The sequence below is a fragment of the Puntigrus tetrazona genome, chromosome 2 (genome assembly GCF_018831695.1).
Source record: "Puntigrus tetrazona isolate hp1 chromosome 2, ASM1883169v1, whole genome shotgun sequence".
Taxonomy (NCBI): Eukaryota; Metazoa; Chordata; class Actinopteri; order Cypriniformes; family Cyprinidae; genus Puntigrus; species Puntigrus tetrazona.
The window spans coordinates 274,748-283,016 of NC_056700.1; the positions used below are offsets into that span (position 1 = coordinate 274,748).

The 8,269-nt window shown below is 39.8% G+C and overlaps 2 pseudogenes; one reads left to right on the forward strand and one right to left on the reverse strand.

Moving 5' to 3' along the window:
• The first annotated feature begins 853 nt into the window (after positions 1 to 853).
• On the forward strand, positions 854 to 1,976 carry LOC122360750 (annotated as a pseudogene).
• Positions 1,977 to 3,658: 1,682 nt separating this feature from the next.
• LOC122325119 lies at positions 3,659 to 6,609 on the reverse strand (annotated as a pseudogene).
• Between the last annotated feature and the right edge of the window lie 1,660 nt (positions 6,610 to 8,269).

Here is an 8,269-nt window from a genome sequence, read left to right on the forward strand (position 1 = left end):
AAATGCTAATGTTGACCAGGATTTTCATTCTCATTCAAAATGTGTAAATGTCTGTCCAACATTAACCCTGACGTTATGTTGATGTGTTGTGGGGTAATGTGTGTGCACTTTAATAAAACTTCAAAAACACTAATATTGTAAATAATTGCTGGGCAATTTAAAATATATGTTTTCTATTTGAATGTACTGTATACTTTGAAAAACTGTACTTCAGCAGCCGTTACTTTAGTGTTACAAGAAATCATAGTATTTATTAAATATTACATACTATTTGCATTTATCGGGTTTTGATGTATCCGAATAAAACGCATGGTGAGAAAAAATACTGGCCTCACACACTGCATAAACAAAACTACTGTTTTATAAAATATTTAACACAAATATCTCAATGGTGAGTCCACAGTTCATCAATATCTTTAATCTTTTTTGGATATTAGGCCACATTGATCAGCTCCACTTTTGCATCTTCTAAAGATACAGCTCACGCGCGCACTTCTCTCACTCTTTTGTCTTTCTCACGATGTTTCCAACCCACCACCCACCCTGTGTGAGAAAGCAAGGCTGTAAAGCATCTTCACACATTTATGTTTGTGTTCCCAGTCTGTAACTTCTGCTTTCATTATAAACAAACAAAAAGTTAGTCCAGGTGACGTTTACGTCCATTCGGGGAATGATATAGAGTCTTCGGTGCAAAGTTAATTGACTTTCTGGAGCTGCAGGGTTGAATTTGTTTTTTGCTGGTCTTCCGCGAGCAGATTGCGCGTAAATCGTAGCGCGAGGCGCGCCGCTCGGTGCTGTCGAGACTGGGCGTCAGAGCGCGCGTGCGATCGCCACGGGCGTGCTGGGTGTTGCCATGGTGCTGGTGCTGGCATTGGCCTGGCATCCCGGTGCTGGTCAACGCGGCGGGATCCGACCTGGCGCCACGAGATTGCCCGGCGCGTGCCGCATGGTGTGCGATCCGTACGAAACAAAGTCTCCATCATCAGCACCGACAGACAACCGCCTGGTTCAGTCCCCACTAACTTTCATTCGCGGTGCGAAAAGGAGAGCAAGGGCGCTCGGGAAGGATCGGTCCGAGGGGTCAGCCTGGTCCGCTGGTCCACTCCGGACCCCCAGGTCCACCTGGGGTCATCAGGGAACTGGCCACCGTGATTGGCCTGTCCGCCCGGAGTCACCGGTGCTGGCGGCAGTGACGGCAGCAACTGCGCCCAAATCGCTTCTACGCGGGACTCAAAAACAAATACGAGGGCCATGAGGTGCTGAAGTTTCGACGATGTGGTCACTAACTCCGCAAATCACCAGACCCCACCAGCGGTAAATTCACCTGCCCATCCCAGGGATCTACTGCATCATGCGCATCGAGAGGAGGTGACGGACCAGCATGTGGCTGATCTGTGCAAGAATAACCAGGTAGCCTGCAACCTGCGCCGTCACAAGTTGGTTTACTTACCAATCAACTAGTCCATCTAATTTTTTATATTTTAAATATTCCAAATAAATGTATACAAATAATAATAAACGCATTTATTCATGTAATATTTCTAATAATGATTTATTGTATTTAATGTAAAAATATTTTTTAAAAAGGTTCATACGTTTTATTTATGCAACAATTCAGTCTGAATTAATATAGAATATCACACAAACGTGAAATATTGTAATTTACATTCATTCAACATTTAGTTTGAAATTGAAATCAGAAATATTTTATTTGAAAATGTCACTTCATGGAAAAACTAAATGCTGTCTCTTGCTTTCAGAAATACAGCTTGTGAAAATAAATATTTTAAGGTGCAATTATAACTTGATGTGCACGCATTTAATGGGATGAATTGAGTATTTCCTGCATCTAACACTCCAATAATTTTTCCTGCAGGTGCGCTTAGCGTACAGCGCAGGATGCAGAAATCAGAACTATGATTACGCCAGCAACAGCGCAGATTTTACACCTGGAGCCTGAGATGAGACCACATTAAACTAGACGGAGTAAAGCGCACGGAGGAAACAACAACAATACAGCACGCCAGGCTCATGTCTACGCATTAACGGGCCGTGGCACGGACCGTGACTTTCATTTCTGACATCAGCAACGCCATCAGAGCGAGGTCACAAAAAAAGCCAACTTTCGCTTTTGACAACTCATCGCCAAAAGGTACGGACTAAAAACAACCGAACTGAGCAGAATTAACTGAACGGGCTGCACATCTCAAGCATGAGAACACATCCTCCACACACAAATTAGTTTTTAGAAAATCACTGTGATTTAGAAAAACATCTTTACAGCGTGAATAACCTGATGATTGTAGCACGCTTATTGGGAGATTAATTGACGTGAGCAGAAAATCGCTTAATATCATTCCATATGTGCCCAGCCTTTACATGGACACATGGCTGATCAAAAGAGGCTGTTATGGCAGAGCACTCCGCCATTAGCACGGATGTATAGTTCAGACGAGCATTTTATGAGTCATTTCTCTGTCTGCGCACACACGTTGCGTCGATTCAAGCCGCAGTTCTGGTACACCGCTTTATAGCAAATGTTCTCATTTAAAATATGATCGCTGCCTGGTATATGAGTGTCATCAAAAATTGTGAATAAAATATATTGTATGATTTGCATGCGTATAAATTTGCCATAAAACTAAAAGCTCTGTATAGTGCAGTGCAGCAACAACTTAAAGCAACTATAAATATCCTAGTAATGTCATCATTTGTATTATCTAGTTATTTTTGTAAAGCACTAAACGCAGAAGTACGGACTGTGTAAAATAGTCCACATCTATACATTAAAAAGGAAGTCGGTTTTTCATGTTGAAGCACAGAAAAAATAAACGGGAAAGACTGACCGGCACAAGTTTCATCTTTTATAAGTAAGTTTTTTTTAAGTAATAACTTTATGTGTTAATAGAGCACCTGACAGTGTCGTTATTTTACTAGAGAAGCTACCGTGAGCGCCACTGCTCCTGAGAAAACCCATCTCTCTTCCCGCCTAGACGCATGCCTTCAAAGGGACTGTGAAGTGCGTGGAACATCAGGCTTGCCAAAGAACAAAATGTGTGTACAGTGCAGTCTTACTTTCAGGCATATGGTCAAACTCAATCAACTCAGACTGTATGTTCAAACTGGCTGAGATGTTTGCAGCTACACAATATCGAAAAGAAAATCTGCATCCGGCTTATTAGACGCGCATTTAGCCACTCATTAGTAAGTAACGAGTCGCCTACTTTCCACGACTCAGAGCCATGTTTTTATTTTACCCACTTTTTTGTGGCAAGAGAACTTTTGACTGCTGAGACTGGTCAATATTTGACTTGAATATTCTGCTATGTTAAACTTCACGCAGTGACCACGGGTCTCAAAGGTTTTTTTTCTCGCATTAATGGTTCCAATGTGCATGAAACCATTCCACCGCAAGACAAAAGATTCTAAAATATTCTTCACGCTAAAAATAGTTCTTTAAAAACTGTCTACTGAAAGGTTCTTTTGGGAACTCACAATGGCCAAAACCCCTTACACCCTCGTTTAAATTATAATTCTCTTTTTAATATTTTTAACAGTGCATTTGAATTAACGCTAAACGGTAAAGATTTACACTAAAATTAACAGTTCAGTTAATTTAGTTGTTAATAGTTCCTAAATAATAAAAATCAGGAAATCAATTTTTGGTATGTTAACTTTAAAGAATGAAATCGATTTTTAAGGCAGCAGGTTTATTTAAATGTCAGCCATTGTTTAGGGAAGTTCTCGATCAGTATTTTATTTACCTGGTTCTGAGTGATGCTCGGGACAGCATTTTGGGAACAATATTCTTCAGGATGTGGGAGAAGCCATGACCGCCAGACGGTCAGTCGGTGCTTGTGTGGATATCATGAAGGCGAGGATTCTGTCTTCATAACCTTCTCTGATCAGGAAAGCTGGTTAGTGCAACGACAAAGTACTCTCAACGCAATCTGTTGACACTTTATATAAAATGGAAAGTCTCATTAAATATCAGCATTAATCAGACTGGCATGTATATACTATATAATTGTATACTGATGATTCATCCATTGAGAAACAGAGGCAGATGTTTATGACCCATTTAGTGTGTAAATGTATTGGCTTCTGGGTTCTATCTACAGATACTTACGTCCGAACTCTGGCTGTCGCTGGGCATGTCAACATCAGCGTTGAACTGCAATTCAGCACCCGTACAAAAGGTCATATTCGCTAGCTCCCCATCTTTGCAAACTCCAGCAATTCGTAGATCATATGCTCCTAAGTGAGAGAGACCACATTAGCGTTATGCACTTTTAGACACAATGGTTTTTTTATTAAAACCGAAAGAGTTGTTACATGACCATAGTAGTAGTATGTTTATCGCTCTGTATTTAGCTTTTTACCTCAAGACATCAAATTTGTGAGTATCATGATGAACATTTGAAAGCCTTATGTTGATTTTTTCCATCTCTCTACCTGTCAAGATGAGACATGACTGTTTTGGAGATATCTCCACCTGCTTCTTGCAGAATGCGGGATGGCCTCCCGGGAGCCGCTCTTTGTGTGTCAGCCCCGGTGGATGATAACCGGCAGCCGAGCTGAGTCTGAGCATGGAGCGAGTGGCTCGCAGTACCTTCTTTCTCGCTCTCTGTGATTGGCCAGCTTGTACGCAATCTCTCCAATCACACCACAGCGGATATCTGTACTCCATCTGCACCGTGGGCCACCTCATTGACAATGATATTAGTCAGCTTGAGGAAAAAAAAGAAAAATGAGAACAAATCATTTGTTCATTAACAATTTCACAACGTGATATTACTATGTCGTCGAAAGTTTATAGCAACTTATTTGTTTTTATTATTTTAAAGGTCATTCTCTGAAGTTCACAAAGGCAGCATTTATAAAAACTACAGAAAGAAACTCTAATATTGTTCAAATATATTACTGTTAGAAAATTATGCCATATTTAACTTATCCTCAAGCCATCCTAGGTTTATATGATTTTTTCTTCTTTCAGACAAACACAGTCTGAGTTTTATCCTGGATCTTCCGAAAAACAGCACGTGCTGGTGGATGGTGGCCATGGATTTTGAGGCTCCACAAATCGGATAGATCCACAATTACTGTTTTGGAAAACTAAACTATAAGCCTCCGTTTACTACATGAAGCGGACTGGATGGGTTTTTTGTAATATTAATAGTTTTTAAATTATAAGTCAGCCAAGAAGCCAGAAGACGATATGGACATGGTGGGGTGAGTAAAAATATGGTGTAATTTTCATTTTTGGGTGATCTATTCCTTTAAACTAGTGGTTCTCAACTCGAGGCTCATCGCCTGCACAATAGCTTATGTCTCTCTTATTTTAACACACCTTGATTCAGATAATTAGCTAGTTAGGAGAGAGATCCATTAACTGAGTGTGCTCAGATAAGAGAGACATACAAGATGTGCAAAGACGTGGGATGGAGTTGAGTGGACTGGAGCTGATAATCACTGCCTTAGACCTGAACTTAATACCTAAATTTAACAACTACCTTACAAATTATAGAATGTAAGTAGCTGCTTAAAAATGTCTGTAGAAAACCAAGAAAAACTACCATTCCAAAAGTATGAGGAAAGATAACTGAAAATATATTTTTAAATATATTAAATATATTTTTTATTTAACAATAATGCATTAAACTGTTTAAAGTGACAGTAAAACTATTTATAATGCTTCTAATGATTCTATGATTTAAAAAAATGTCCATCTCAGGAATAAATTACATTTAAAACAGAAAAATGGTTTTAAATTGTAACAATATTACAATATTAGATTGTAAATAAAATGACTGTTTTACTGTATTTAATATATGCAAGCCCAGGTAAGCATAAGAGACCTCTTTCAAAAAATAAATAAATAATAAAAAGAGGCTAAAAGTGTAGTTACAACACATTACACACACACACACACACACACACACACCTTCTCAACGGTCATTTTTCTGGTCTCATCGGAGTGGGTCACGCCCACATAGTACCCCGCTCCAGCTACGGAAGTATGCACACCCCGTCTTTGGCCAGCTGCCGCAGAATGGGCACAGATTTCGTGATGCCTGTGGTGGTGTTCTCCACTATGGATCCTCCTCCCGCTTTACGTGTAACACAACAGCTCTTCCTTCACCGCTCGACCCTCTTGATTCAACAGCAGGTTCTCGCGGTGGCTGTATGGATTCTGCTGCAACCAGTGAAGATGCTTCATCTCAATAGGAGCTGCAAGGCCTCGTCCTCCAGGTGCTGGGGGAACATGGCTGCACTCGAACGTCATCGTAAGGTGTTCGTGGGTCATGGTGCGCCCAGCTGATCGTGGCTCCAGCAGACCCAGCACCGTCTGCACCTTTACCGCTCTGTCCAGGCATGGTTCTGCAATCCTGTCCAATAAATAAATACAGCGATGAAAATGCAAAGGTTGCTAAGCACTGTTTATGTTGCACCGACAACGCAGATTTATGCAGTATGAGATATTATTGTAATCCTTGCACACACACCGTTTAAGAATAATAGACTTAAATGTTTTATTTCTACCAAGAAAGAGATAACTGCATGCTTGGCTTTTGTGTAAGATTGTAGGTTGATGTACAAATGACTCATCTTGGCTGTCTCATAAGAAATGTAATGAGTTAGCAACGCCTTGGTGGTTCGGACTTGCTCTTATTAAACAATACAGACTGCATTTATTGCAGTCCATCGAGTTTCAACTACAAAATACATAAAAAATCACTTCCGATGCATGCGATACGTGAAACCAAATGCATACATGCACGTGCTGTCGAGATTATTAACAGTATAACCTTATTAACAACAAGCGTGTATGAGTATATTAGACAGAACTACGGCACAGACTGAGACTTCCTCAATAACAATCGGTTAAAAAGTTCTCACGACAGGCGATAAGCATGCATTGTCACTAGCTGTTATTTTTAAATCGCACAACGTGACGCAGTTAGTGATTCATAAGAAACAATAAAGCATAGAGTGACAAACAAGACCTGCAAGCAAGTTCAATTTCCAGTTTGCAGAACTGACAGTCGAAACAACAAAGTCTCGCGATTTTATAAGTATATCGCGAGACTTGCTATTAATGCCACTACCTTTGCAGTTAAACACGGCGTTCAAAGCGAAATTATACATTTATTATTAAAATAAGAAACAATCAAGTGATTTAGAATGAATGCAGTACCTCTACTTCGAAGAAGTGGGTGATTTTAGACAAGTTCGCCTGTTTTTAAACTTCGAGTCGCTTTTGCCACGCCCCTCTCTGTTCACTGACGTCTATGAGAGGTGTACTTTATTATATAAGGGCTCTTTGTGGAAACCGGGATACGGAAAATACATCCTCACTCAAGTGAGTGCCCTAAGCAAATAAAGCCTGTTATTATGAAACAGAACATTTGGAAACTATTTATCACCAGAAAGCCTAAAATCCAGAACTATTTTTGTGATAGGTTATAGCCTATGTAATGTTTAAACAATAATCGCCGTGTTCCCATGTTGGAAAATCAGCTTTAGCTACGAGTATGTCGGATTAAACGCTTTCCCAGGCATGTTTAATTATTATTCATTTAATTTAGGCTAGCTATTTATTGAATTAATTTACTGTCTTTGTGCCTTGCTGTTATTTTTACAGCCTAATGAAAGCTGCCAGATTTACATGAGGGATGGTAAATTTTATCCTTTGCTATTAGAGTCACCTCAACTGATAATACTTTTTGAGAAAGCAATTTGTATGCAACAAAGTGCTTCGCATAAGCTCGATCTAACCATTGATCCATGATTTTAAAGTGGCATGTTGAGCTGTGATACATTTTCCCTGCACAAGTCTGATCTAACTAATAGTGACAGGTCCTGGGGAGTTATCTGACCAGGGATTCGTGTACAAAATTAGTCCTGAGAGAGAGCAGGGAAGACTATTAAGTGTCAACCCACTGCAAATTGCCAAACAGCTGTGAGCTTCTCATGTCAGATTCAATTCATCCTCTGCAAAATATAAAAGCCTGCACTCACTGTTTGTAAAGACAGCTATTTAGTAGAATCAGTAATCAGATTTTTCCTAATCTTGATTTGGCTTGTTATTAGTCCTGTTCAGCTTTTTTCCCTTATATCTTTTATAATCCATTAGCAGGACAGCAATTTTGATGAGATGACCTCCACAGACACTGTTGTCAATATTGTTTCTGACAGTGCAGCCACAGAAAATAATAGGAAAAGCCCATTAGAGATCATTATACTTTCCATTAGAGCTTTCAAGGGT